The sequence below is a fragment of the Hyperolius riggenbachi genome, chromosome 10 (genome assembly GCF_040937935.1).
Source record: "Hyperolius riggenbachi isolate aHypRig1 chromosome 10, aHypRig1.pri, whole genome shotgun sequence".
Taxonomy (NCBI): Eukaryota; Metazoa; Chordata; class Amphibia; order Anura; family Hyperoliidae; genus Hyperolius; species Hyperolius riggenbachi.
This window is the reverse complement of record NC_090655.1, coordinates 146882735-146896565: the sequence shown is the minus strand read 5'-3', so window position 1 is coordinate 146896565 and position 13831 is coordinate 146882735. Positions and strand designations below refer to the sequence as shown.

At 43.9% G+C, this 13831-nt stretch overlaps 1 protein-coding gene across 3 annotated transcripts in view; it reads right to left on the bottom strand.

Moving 5' to 3' along the window:
- Positions 1-13831, bottom strand: part of LOC137535718 (uncharacterized) — an 89353-nt gene that overhangs the window by 43735 nt on the left and 31787 nt on the right. The gene's annotated exons all lie outside the window — the stretch shown is intronic.

Genomic DNA, 13831 nt, shown 5'->3' with positions numbered 1-13831 from the left:
ATACACAGATCATGCTCATAAACGTGCTTAATTAATCACTTCAGCCTACAGTGTTGTTCACCTTATGCATCCGAGCAACTTTCAACTCCCATTCATTCACCAATAACTTTATCACTACTTATCGCAATGAAATTATCTATATCTTGTTTCTTCCGCCACTAATTAGGCTTTCTTTGGGTGGTACATTTTGCTAAGAATTATTTTATTCTAAATCCATTTTAACAGGAAGATTAAGAAAGAAATGGAACAAAAATCATTATTTCTCAGTTTTTGGTCATTATAGTTTGAAATTTATACATGCTACCATAATTAAAACCTATGTATTTTATTTGCCCATCTGTCCCGATTATTACACTGTTTAATTGATGTCCCTATCACAATTTATGGCGCCGATATTTTATTTGGAAATAAAGGTGCATTTTTTCAATTTGCGTCCATCACTTTCCAAGCTTATAATTTAAAACATTATATTAATATACTCTCTTGACAGGCATATACAAAAAGTTCAGACCCTTGGGTAACTATTTATGTTTATGTTTTGTTTTTTATTGTAATTTTTTTAATTTTTTTTTATTAAAAATTTTATTTGGGTAATTTTGGTTGTGGGAGGTAAACAGCTAATTTTAAATGTAACTTAATGTATTTATTTAATAAAAAATGTATGTGGGTGTAGTATTACTATTTGGCCACAAGATTGACACAGTCAAAAAGTCCTGGAAGCGGACGATCTCGCTTCCAGGAAGCATTAGGAGAATGGGTAACTTTTTTTTGTGTGCAGAAAGACCGTGGCCTCTGATAAGAGGGCGTCGGTTTTTCTGCAGGGGACTTAGATCAATGAGTGGGAAATATATTCCCATTCATTGATCTCGGGGCTAACGGCAGTGTTTGCAAACTCTTGCTAATGAGTTTGCTGGTGCCGGAGCAACCGCGCACTGGCAGCAGCACAGCCTATCTGGACGGATATATTTGTCCAGATAGGCTTTAAGTGGTTAATATACAAACCTATACAAAATAGGACATGTTCCTTCAAGTGTCAGCCATCTTGACATTGTATAGTTATTTTCCCCAAAAATGGTGTAAAAGAAGTTACACCCATGATGAAATATAATAAATTATAAAACTGTGGGAAAGAAGGCAACCAGAGATGCATTTTTTTTTCAAACAAATAATGGATGTGTTACACATAAGCATTTACATCCTGGAGAAAGGTGCATGTCAAAAGTAAGATATCAATTTATTGCAACAGGATGATGTGTTTCAGAAAACTCTGTATCCTTTCTTAGGATAATGTGCTTAGAATGTATGTATACAAAACATAGAAAGTGCCACACAATACAAAAAAATGTTTAGTTGGTGTCCAATAAACCTTTTCTTAACCTCCATTCTGAGGTAAGATATCCTGTCATTCTGGGGCACCTCCTCCCACCTCGTATTGTTATCCCACCTATTGGGGATAACCCCTATGACATTATATCCAGCACTCCTTTTGTTTTGTTTTTGTTTTGTTTGGAGTGTGACTCACTAGACCCAGAAGAAGATATATCTCTGTGGTTGATTTTGTTTTTGCCTACCAGCAATAGAATTTGCTGTTCATAATCAGTACTAGTGAACACATTGCAGAATGTAAACCATAAATCAGGGCACCCTATGCATAGTAGTAATCATTCTCTTACCACCATATACGATATAAACACAATGATGGGAGTGTGGCCTGAAAAACGATTAGTGATAATCAAAGTGCAAATAGCCCACCTAATAACATTTTGTGATACTCGAGAGCAACCTGCTCTCAAGTATCACAAAATGTTATTGATTGATAACATCCTCCATAAAGCATAATAACAACGCCCAGTGGCGTAGCTAAGGAGCTGTGGGCCCCGATGCAAGTTTTACAGTGGGGCCCCCAAGCACTCTATACATAACAATTGATACGGCGCACCAAAACCTGCCAATGGCAAATACAGTGTCAGAGGTGCAAGAAGGGGATGGGGAACAGTTTGTTAACCACTTCGCATCCAGACCTTGTTTTCAACTTATTGACCAGAGCAGTTTTGACAGTTTCGCTATGTCCCTATTTAATCAGAAATAACTTGATCCCTACTTATGACACAGAAATGAAATATATATTGTTTTTTTCAAGACAAACTAGGCTTTCATTGTATGCTATTTTTTCCACTCAAACAATTTTGTTTTCTATGAACTTTAATGGGAAAACAAAGAAAAAATAGAAAAAACATGTATTTCTCAGTTTTACCTACTCCAGTTTAAAAATAAAAAGTGGTATTGTGGATGAAAAACACACATTCTGTTTGGCTATTCTTACTGCTTATCACAAAACTTAGATTATGTTCCTGTCTCAATTTATGGTGAAGATATTTGATTCTGAAAGAATGCTACAGAGTGTGTTTTTCACTATGAAATGAGAAAATAAAAGTATTTTTAATAGTTAAAATCAATCTCATTAGCTCAGGAAACTTATATTCCCATTCACCAATTAGTGCTGCATCAGATAGTGCCAGAAATGTGCACAGGAGCAAGCCCAATCCTGCACAGCACTGCTTCAATTCAGGTCAGTAGATTCTACTGACCTGTGGCTTAGATGAAGTCCCAGAGGACGTATATCTACTGACCTGTGGACGAAGTGGTTAATGATTACCACTATTCAAAGTATCTGTAGAAGTGATTATTACCAGTAAGGGACCAATAGAGAGCTAATACTGTAGTTGAGGGAGGGCCCTCCAGGGCCCCTCTGGCCCAAGGGCCCTGATGCGGTCGCAACCTCTGCAACCCCTATTGCTACGCCCCTGACAACGCCCACAGTGCCCCCACCCCCTAAAGGTTAATGAGTGCTCTCTACTCCCTACGGCCATCACTTAAATAACCAAACACACACAACGAATGGGCCCACCAATGTCCAAAGCAGAAATTGGAGGCAAACTGTCCAAAGTTTCCATAGAGTTCCAGTTCCAGAGTACAAACAAGATAATAGTGCTATCTCTAATAACAAGTGCTAGTGCTATCCAGCACAGATATGATCGTGCCTGTCTCTTCCAAACTTGCTGTGGCTATCAAAGTTCCATAGCAGGGAGTAGCAAGATACCGCGCCCAGATCACCAGGACTTACCACCTCCTTCTGTCAGATTGCTGTCCGCTGTGGTGGCTGCAGGCTGCATGAGAAGCTGCCCACCGAAGTTGCTCTGCACCCTCTCCACCATTTACGCTTTTGGCTTAGCCACTTTCACGGGCAGTTGCATCCAGGCAGCACAGCATAGCGTGATGAAAAGCTGTCCAGAGGCAGAGTCTGGGGGGTGAGAAATGCCACTCTCACAAACCAGGGCAGGACACTCCCCCCTGACATATGACCGACTCGGGCTAACATATTACGTACACATCACCTGTACTTCCTCAGAGCCAAAGGTCACCACAGGGATGGCTCCCTTCCATTCCATTACTTCTCCCATTCCTCTCACAGCATGGCAGCATTGAACAAATTGCAGAATGCCTTTAATTCAACATGGCATGACAAATTGCTCCAATGCTACATAAGAACATTAAAAACAATGTCCTATACAGCATACTTGCACATGATGCATGCTATAATTTAAGTAGGCCTCAGTTATTTGGACTGAGTTAGTCAAAAAGGCTTGGGGAGCAGACCTGCCCTTTAAGGGGATTTTCTCTTAGAGAGAAAATCTGCAGTTCTGTCAGCAGAACCAGAACATACCAAGAAGCTGTTCTATTGACAAGGCCACAGGTCTCCCTGACCTGTGCATGTACACCACTAGAACAGTAAACATCAGCCGTATTTACTAAACAACCAAATTCCTTGTAAGTAGGGGGAGAAGCCTCATTGAATATTAATCGAGGAGGTGTGTATTATGACACCACGAGGGGGCTCAGCCAATAGTCGTGGCGAAGATGAGATCACATTTAACTCTTTCCTAGTCGGTATTAATAGCCGGACGAGCTGACAAAGGGGTCTCTCTGATTCCTGCTATGCTTCCTACTTCAATGCTGACTGGGACCTCTAAGTATGTTCATTCCTTTCTGTAATCTGATATGATGTATGCTGTACATAGGTAGTCTAGTGTAACATAGAGTAGATATAAGAAGACCTGACTAACTTCAGCAGGGAGTTAGGCAAGAGCTGGAATGCCAAGAAACATGAGGATCTGCTTTGCTTGCTAGGATATGATGAACTGCCTCTGTATATATGTTTCCTGAATAATCTCCTTAAATATTGAAGAAGTCTGAGGAAAGTCTATCTCCTGCTGGCTGTGTGAGGAGTCGTGTTTGCAAACTCTTGCTAATGAGTTTGCTGGTGCCGGAGCAAAAGGTGATTTATAACAATTGGTGCCGTGAACCCAGCGCTGTCTAGCAGAAAGGGCAGGCAAGGACCGGGCCAGATGTCAGTCTGTTATCTAGTTTTCCAGGACTTCCACAGTAACAAGCGGAGGAGACGCTGAGACGCTCGCTGGAAACTTATCGAGAAGAGATAAGTGGTGCTGCCAGGCTGCGAGGAAGCCGGGCGCACGGAATGACGTTCGAGTAATTACAGTGGCGAAGGTTCGTGGACTGAATAATATAGGTGTGATTGTACACACGCCTAACGCCAAAATCCAGATCGTGGGCTGTCCCGGGCGGCGGCTTGGGTGCAAGTGCCGTAGTGGTGTCGATCTGCTGAACGAAGGAATCAGTAGCCCGAGGGGGTCCAGAACTTCGCGAGCAAAACTTGACCAATGCTGTAACAAACGGTCATTTGGGGGAGAACGTCTCAAGACACTGGCAAGTATAGTGTTTCATTTGTTTAATTCTAATGCAAGTGTTTGGTATTACATGCTAACAGTGTTTTTTCCCAGCTGTGTGTTATCTTTCTGTGTTTTGCTGGTAGCAGCTAGCAGTTAAGGTGTGGACAGCGTATATAGTTTTGTTTTCTCTCTGGGCAGTTCTGGGCTGGGAGGGAGGCCAGCTGTGTTTATTTTTCTCTCATGCTCTGTCAAGCAGATGGTGGATAGTGGGGAGCGGAGTTGGAGGGAGAAATAGAGAAGGAATGTTAGTGTAACAAGAGCCCAGAATAGTGAGGAAGCTGGTTCCAGTTCAGTGCTATTAGTTAGTGCTATGTGATGTTTCTGTAATCTCAGCATGATTCAGTGTCATGGGTTTTATTGTTTTTTCTTGCGGATCGCAGAGCGTAGGTTTAGTGGGAAGGGGGGCCAATACAGGGCATACTCCCACCCCCCTCTCGAGAGATTGGGGGAAGCACGGTTAAGGTTTGTGTCCGCGGATATCTGCTAACAGCTGGAAGATTTGTTCAGTTTTGTCACTCCACATTACAGGCAACGGTTTATGCTATTAGTAAAGTTTGACGTAGATATAGTGACAGCTAGTGTCTCCCTCGTAGGCTATAAAATAGGGGGATGATTTCATTCGGCTTTTTGGAGTTACGGTGTAGTTGTGGAGAATTCCTTCTGTTCAGGATGTTTTTTTTTCCCTCCGTCTACATGTCCAAGATAGGAAACTTCTCAAACTGCTGTGCTATTGGTCTGTTTCTTGTTAGTGTGCGTATGCATTGTATGTTCTAACTGTTTTTTTTCTCCGAATGTGTATAGGATTAAGAGGTTGCTACGGGAGATTGATAGCAGCATCTTGGCTGGCATGCCATGACTCAATATGGCGTCGTAATTCTGAGAAAGCCACTCCCATCTTCATGATGTATCAGGAGGAGAGGGGGCGGGAAGCGCCCACTGATAGGCACGCCCCGATGGCAGGGGGAGGATGTGTTGGGGGGGGATCCCACGTCCCACGTCACAGCTGTGCACAAGGCGCCGTGCACGGAAGCAGCTGGTGGGAGGGGGGTCCAGAGTGGGGACAGGAGAGAGATTCTACTGAGTTTCTCGGCTTCCAGATGATTTCCTCAGAAGAAGTCTGGGCACAGGGAGTGTCCGCATACGTGAGCCAAGCAAGTTGCAGGCTCACGGATAGGAAGTGTTTCCCAGCTAGGAAAACACGTATAAGTCAGATAGTCCCCAGGGAGTGATTTGCAAGTGCAAGTGCTGCGCAGATCAGAGAAGTATCTGTACGGGGTTGCTTATGGGATTATTCCTTTAAGTGAGGCACCTTAAAGTGTGGTGCAGCATGTGTTCCCCATAGAGATAGGGGGACAGTGCATAGTTGGAGAGGGGGAAAGGAAAAGAGAGAAAGAAAGGAGTTGACCAATCCAGGTGTACTCGCTGCGACTGCAGAGTGTTTGTTTCGGGGTTTTTTTGTGTCAGGGACAGGACCAGAGATTGACAAAGATGTCATTGCTGGGCTGTTAGCGTGTTTTTCCTCGCCCACCGATTGGTCAAAAATATATATATTTTTTTCTTTCTCTTCTTTTCTCCAGCTCTGATTCAGTTTAGCACAGAACAGTACTGGAAGCAGTTCAAGGGGCAATTATAGGGATGCAACAATTGCCATTTACAGAGTGACAATGTATCAGTACAGTGTTTGCCATTTGAAAAGATAGAAGACCGAGAGCCCAATATAGTGTAGTACGTATTAGTAGGGGATGGGAAGTAAATGAAAAGTAAGTAATATACTCACAAACCAGGGTTGCCTCTGAAGCAACCACTGTTAAAGGCAGGTGGGGAGAACAAGCCTGTCCCCATTCAGGAGTAAAACGTCGCTCTCTGTGGATAGAGGAAATTGTAGGGTAGATCACCCTTCCACCAAGGGTGGACTTCTAGATGCGTAAAGGTAAACAGAGGCACCGGAAGTATAAAAATAGATAAAAAGTTTAAAATGTTTTGGTTGCGGTGGTGGACCAGCTAACCATAAACAGACAACAAGGCTGTTGATTTTCAAAATATATTTATACACACAATTTATTCAAATGCTCCCAGTAAACAGTCGCAACGCGTTTCACGGGCAAAACCCGCTTCTTCAGGCAATAAGGGACAGGAGCAACAACACAGCGTCAAGTCTGGATGATGCTTGGCACCTCAGCGTCAAGTCTGGATGATGCTTGGCACAGAGGTGCCAAGCATCATCCAGACTTGACGCTGTGTTGTTGCTCCTGTCCCTTATTGCCTGAAGAAGCGGGTTTTGCCCGTGAAACGCGTTGCGACTGTTTACTGGGAGCATTTGAATAAATTGTTTGTATATATATTTTGAAAATCAACAGCCTTGTTGTCTGTTTATGGTTAGCTGGTCCACCACCGCAACCAAAACATTTTAAACTTTTTATCTATTTTTATACTTCCGGTGCCTCTGTTTACCTTTACGCAGTGTTTGCCATTTGACTACCTACCAAGGGGGCATTCAGGGATCTGCATACGGGCATTTGACGCTGGAATGCTTAGCCCTGCACCCTGTGTAGTTTAAGTGCAGAGTGCTCCTTCCTACAGGGAGGCAGCCATTTTTTTTGTTGTCTGGGGCCGGGGTAGTGGCACGGCAAACATTGATCAGAGGGTACAACACACAGAACTTCTAGCAGAGCTGGTATCGCAATGAGGTTCTAGATAAGTAAATGCGAAAATGAGTAAGAGCATTGCAGGCTCACCTGCAAAGCAGCAACAGGTGTAATCTGTGCATGCGACTGCCGCGTATGTACAGATAGGGGGGGGGATGTGGAAGGAGCCTGCAATGAGGTGAGAGCTTCCACCATGCACACAATTTAGCTCAGCTGCTAACTTTTATTGGCCACTGAGCTCCTCCACCCAGTCATGCCATGCTGTTTGTGCCTTTGGTCACCGTGCGGAAGGACAAAGATGATGGGGTGATTGACAATGATATCGTAGAGCTAAGTTATAATGGCTGTGAAGTTCCACCACTCCCCATTGTATGCAAGACATTCAGATAGTCTCCTTCTCTCTATGATAAGTGGGATTCCTTTTGTCTAAGACTATGTTACAGGTAGGAGGCCAGAGTAAAAAGGTGAGTTTTGAGGGCCTTCTTGAAGATGTTGAAGGAGGGGAAACCCCTAATGGGGAGGTAGGAAGTTCCATAGTGATGGAGCAGCTCTTGAGAAGTCCTGGAAGAGTGCATAGGATTGGGTGATGTGGGGGACAGTCAGGTAAATTTCACTGGAGGAGTGGAGTGGGCGGCTCGCTGTATACCTCAGGGTAATATTGGAAATGTAGGTTGGGCAGGTTTTGTGGACAGATTTGTAGGCCAGACACAGTTTCTTGAATCTGATTCTGGACTGGATAGAAAGTCAGTGGAGGGATTCACAGTGGGGAGCCGCTGTGGTGTAGTGATGGGATGAGTGGATAATTCTGGCTGCCGCACTCATGATGGACTGCAGTGGGGCAATTCAGGTCATAGGGAGACCAGACAGAAGGGTGTTGCAATAGTCAAGGCGGGAAATTATGAGGGCATGGATGAGGAGTTTGGTGGTGACAGAGGTCAGGAAAGGGCGGATCAGCAGATGTTACGGAGGTGGAAGTTACAGCACTTTGTGAGCTTTTGGATGTGGGGGCTGAAGGAGAGTGCGGAGACCAGGGTGACACCCAGACAGCAGGCTTGAGAGGTAGGGCAAATGGTAGTGTTGTTAACAGTGACATGCACATCTGGGAAGGTCAGGGATGGCTGGGGTGGGAAGATCAGAAATTCAGTTTTGTCCAGGTTTAGTTTCAGGAACCTAGTGGACATCCAGGAGGAGATGGCTGATAGGCAGGAGGAGACCTCATCCATGGTAGTGGTGGATAGGTCAGAGGTGTGGAGGTAGATCTGGGTGTCATCTGCATACAGATGATAGTTAAAACCCATGGAGGAGATAACCTTGCCAATGGAGGATGTGTATAAGGAGAACAGTAGGGAGCCAAGGACCAAGCCTTGAGGGACTCCTACTGAGAGGTGGTTGGGGGTGGATGAGGACTCATTGAAGGAGGTCATGAACGTGCGGTTGGAGAGGTAGGATGAGAGCCAGGCCAGGCCAAGGTCATGAATGCCCATGGACTGGAGGGACTGGAGGAGTAGGGGATGGACCACTGTGTCAAATGCTGCTGAAAGGTCAAGAAGGAGGAGAATGGAGTAATTGCCTTCAGCTTTAGCTAAGGTGAGATAATTTACCACTTTGGTGAGAGCTGTTTCTGTTGAGTGGGCAGGCCAAAATTCAGATTGCAGAGGGTCTAGCAGGGAGTTGGTATTGAGGTACTAGGTCAGGCGTTTAATAACCAGACTCTCAAGGAGTTTTGAGGCAAAGGGAGGAGGGAGATAGGGCGGTAGTTGGAGGGTATTGAGGGGTCAAGGGAGGGGTTCTTTAGCACGGGTAGTACAGTGTGGCCTGCTTGAAGTCTGAGGGGAAGGTGCCTGTGGATAGGCTGAGGTTAAACAGGACAGTCAGGATTGGGGCCAAATGTGGGGAGTGAGGATGGAGTAAGTCAGATGGGACGGGGTCAAGGGAGGAGGTAGTGGCATGGGAAGTCTGCAGTAGGTGGTTGACTTCCTCAATGGTAGTAGGACTGAAGGAGGTGAAGGGAGGATAAGATGGAGGAGGAGCTAGATGGGAGGGGGTGGGAGGTGAGGACTGAAGGCTGGATATTTCCTGATGAATGGAGATGATTTTGTTGGTGAAGTAGATAGCTAAATCCGTGGCAGAGAGGGAGGAAACGGACGGTGGGTTTAAGCAGGTAGTTGAAAGTGGCAAGCGGGGGTTGGAAGCTTGAGCTCAGATGAGCGTGAAGTATTCCTGCTTTGGATCAGCAAGGGCAGTGTGGAAATGTAGCAGGTTAGCCTTGTACTGTAGGAAATCCTGATTAAGTGGAGTTTTCCTCCATTTCCATTCAGTGGCATGTGTTTCCCTGTGGAGGTTGCGAGTATGGGTGGTGTGCCAGGGCTGGGGGTTAGGGGGGCTGTTACAGCAAAATATTGGGGAGCAGCTTCCTCTAGGGCTGAAGAGAGGGTTTGTTGATACTGAGCTGCAGCAAGCTTAGGAAAGGTTTAAGTGGGGAGAGAGAAGGAGAGGGCATGGAGGGGGTTGGCTAGGACACTAGGGTTGAGCTGACGTAAATCTCGCTGCCATCGACTAGGTGGGTGGGCAGGTGGTTGGGAGATGCCTTCTGTGAGGAGGTTGAAGGTGAGAAGGTGATGATCTGAGGGCGGGAAGGGTGCGATGTCAAGGTCTGTAATGGTGATGGATTTAGTGAGTTTGAGGTCTAGAGTGTGACCTGCAATGTAGGTCGGGTGTTGGGTTAATTGATGGGAATGTTGAAATCCCCAAGGATGATGGTGCAGCAGTTCAGGTTCGACTGGCACACCAATGTCAATATTCCAAGCAATTTTTATTGTATGCACAGCATGACAATTGTTTCAGGGCCACGGAGGGTCCCCTTCATCAGATAAAGTGCAGACAAAAAAACGATATTGCAAGGATGATGGTGAGGAGGTCAGATGAGAGGATGTGTGGGAGCCAGGAGGCAAGGTTGTCGAGAAAGTGAGAAATGGAGCTCGACAGAGTGCCATATAAGTATAAGACCGCAACAATGGCTGGGAGGGGATAGCAGAGGCAGATGGTGTGGGCCTCGAATGATGTAAATTGTAGGGAGGGAATTGGGGTGAGGAAACGGAAGGTGCAGCATGGGGAGAGCAACAGACCCACCCCACCCCCGGTCCTTTTTTCTAGTCTGGGGGTGTGACTGAGGTGAAGCCCCCCTTCCCCCCCCCCCCATAGGAGAGGGAAGCCTCTGCAGCAGAGTCAGAGGGTGTGAGCCATGTATCGGTGAGTGCGAGGATGGTAAGGGTTTTGGACCGCTGTAAGTTTATTGCGGACAGATCTGGCATTCCAGAGACCGCAAGGTAGGGGAAGCTTGTGTTTGTCGATGGGATAGATGGAAATGAGGTTGGGGCGAAGATGGATGTTGAGGCTATTAGTGGACAGAGGGCGGTGAGATGTGTGAAGCAAGTGAGCAGGGGATGCTTGTCTGGCAGCAGGCTGTGGCCTGGGGTTAGGTAAATTCCCTATATGAGGGCCTATTGATATCCTTCTGTCCTCCTGTCTCTTTTCTTTTACCTTCCCATTATCATTATTATCATCAATGTTCAAAGATATGATAGTGTCTCTTTGATAATCATATTTCAAACACTTATATTGGATAATTTGCATTGGATGCTACCTTGTCTGTGCAGAAAAGTCTGACTAAAAAAAAAAAGCTGAAAAGTTAAAAAGTGAATGTTGGGTCTATGGAATGAGTAAACCTGTCAGGAGTCAAAATGGGGCCTACAAGTGAATATAGGAAGTCATCCAGGATTGGTTGATGTTAGCACAAATACAGAAATTCCCTAGTCCTAAGCCACACCCTGACGAATCCATGTGATAGGATGAAACATGTAGGTGGGACAAGCTAAGATGGCACGGCTCGCTGATGCCCCTGAAGATATAGAGGCTGACATATTTATTTCCTTTTAAACAATGCACATTACCTTGCTTTCCTGTTGAGACTCTGCCTCCAATACTTTTAGCCATAGAACCTGAACAAACGTGACAATCAGGTGTTTCTGACTGAAGTCGAATTAGCCTCATGCTTGTTTCAGGTGTTTGATTCACACACTACTGCAGTCAAAGAGATCAGTGAAATGCCAGAGAACTGGTGGTAAAAGAAAATAAATATGGTAGCCTCCCCAATTCAAGTGTACTTTAAAAGACATTTTATTGAAAAGGTTTTAAAATATAATCTGAGAAAACTCAGAGTCTTCGAAACGCCACTGTTCTGTAGCAATGAATATATATATTTTTTTCTAATGCCTATTTTTCAGGTTGCAAGAGATACTGCTTACTATCCTTCTCATGTCTCATATATTTTATATAACCAGGAGCCTCCCCTTCCATTATAACAGACGCTTACAATTTTCACCACCAGGTTTAGTAATGCAATATATCTGGATTAAGGGCCATTGTATTAATTAATTCACAAGCTGGTTAAGCTTTCGTTTTGTGACATACAATAATGGATTATTTTATATGGTGCATATAAAAAGGAAGCGATTTTAAACTTTTATGGAGTTACTTCTTAAGTTAAAAAAGGTGAAAATTTCTAAGCAATAAATGGTAGTGTATCTATATGTTCCTGCTCATGTCAGTAGTCCCTACCATTTAAAGCGGACCCAAACCAAACATTTTTTAATTCAAAATATTTAGTTGCACCACTCTGACACATACAAAGATAAATAAACACTCCTTCAAGCCTATGAGCATTTCAGTGCATGCTTTTACTCTTCTCTTTTCATAACTAGGGTTATACAGGTGGCAGCCATTAGCAATTCCTCCTTTGCCGGACACCAGTTTGCCGGATTCTGTCCCAGCAATATGAAAGGAAGGGAGGAGTTCCTACAATAAATGTAAAATATTTTATATTTGTCATCATGCAACTGAAAAAAGGCTGCTTTTTATTATTATAATTTAGAAAATAGATTTTATTTCTGAAATCTTGTATTTTTAATTTGGGTCCACTTTAAAATGGGTGACCATAGAGTTAAAAAACTACACTACTTAACAGTTTCCTGTCTGTAAAAATGAGTATGTTTTGTTGAATGTTTTTTTTTGTAATACATTTAATATTGTATATTAACTGCTTAGAAAAATACATATTTAATGAATTATTATGACTATGCCATGTCATTTAAAACAAAGTTGCAACATTGTTTTATTTAAAATAGTGAATGGCATTGGCAGGGCATAAATACATCATAAGGATTGAGGCCAATATTTTATAAATCTGAACATTGATGCTCTAAAGTTCACCCCAAACTAAATACCTACTAAATTAAATCTTAGTTTGATAAAGTGAAAACGGTTAAGGAATGCTATTGGTCTGTGTATGGACCAACAGGGAATCTTGGTGGAAATCTCAAGGATACTTTTGCTGGGGTTCCTACCATTGCTGCAGCAGAAAAAAATATAGGGAGTAATGGCAGAAATTATTTTTAAAACTGCTACCAGGGTTTCCCACTGATCATTTGATCTGACAAATAGAAAGCCTTGGCGAGATATTAAAAGATGTTTTACCAGAACTCCTTGTACAGCATTGCAGCAGTAGTCTGTCAGGGTGAAGTGGTGCTGCAGCGGTCCTGGCAGTGTTGGCAGTGCTGGAGTGTGAAGTAGTGGTGTTGGGGTGCTTGACAGAAGTGTGGTCATGCTGCGCAGTGTTGGGTGGGCCCAACAGAGGTGCGGCAGTGATTGAGAGTTTTTAGGATGCCAGGCAGAGGCACAGCAGGGAGCAGTGGACGACTCTCCAAGCAAAATGTAGAAGAAAGTAGTCAAATAGCAGGAAAAAGTTAAAGAATAAAAAAGATACAAATGAAAGTGCTGGACGAAGAAAGAAGTATACAGAAGAACATGACATTACAAGACAAAAGTATACAGAAGTAACTTTAAGGACAGAGATTTAAAAAGAAATTGTTTATTTTTTTTTACTTTAGTCAAGTGTATCTTTCCACTTTTTCTTTTAAATAGTTCAAGGGTCAAAAAAGAACCTCTTTATCTCTATATAACCATATTCCCGAGGAAGAAGGGATGTCTATTCCCCTTTGAAAGACATTGCTTTAGAAGCTAATAAACAAGTAAACCGAACACATGGAGGCTCCATGCATTATTGCACACTAAGGCCCAGTGCACACCAAAACTGCTAGCAGATCCACAAAACACTAGCGGTTTTGGGAGCAGAGAGCCGATATTTGGCCATGTGCACACCGAGCGGATTTTGTATGCCGGCCGCATCAGCCTGTGAAAACGATTGGCTATTGTATTTCAATGTGTGGTGCACACCGGCAGTTTGAGGTTTTTAGCAAACCGCAAACATGCAGCAGGAGGCACGTTTGCGGTTTGCTACAAACCTCAAACCGCCGGTGTGCA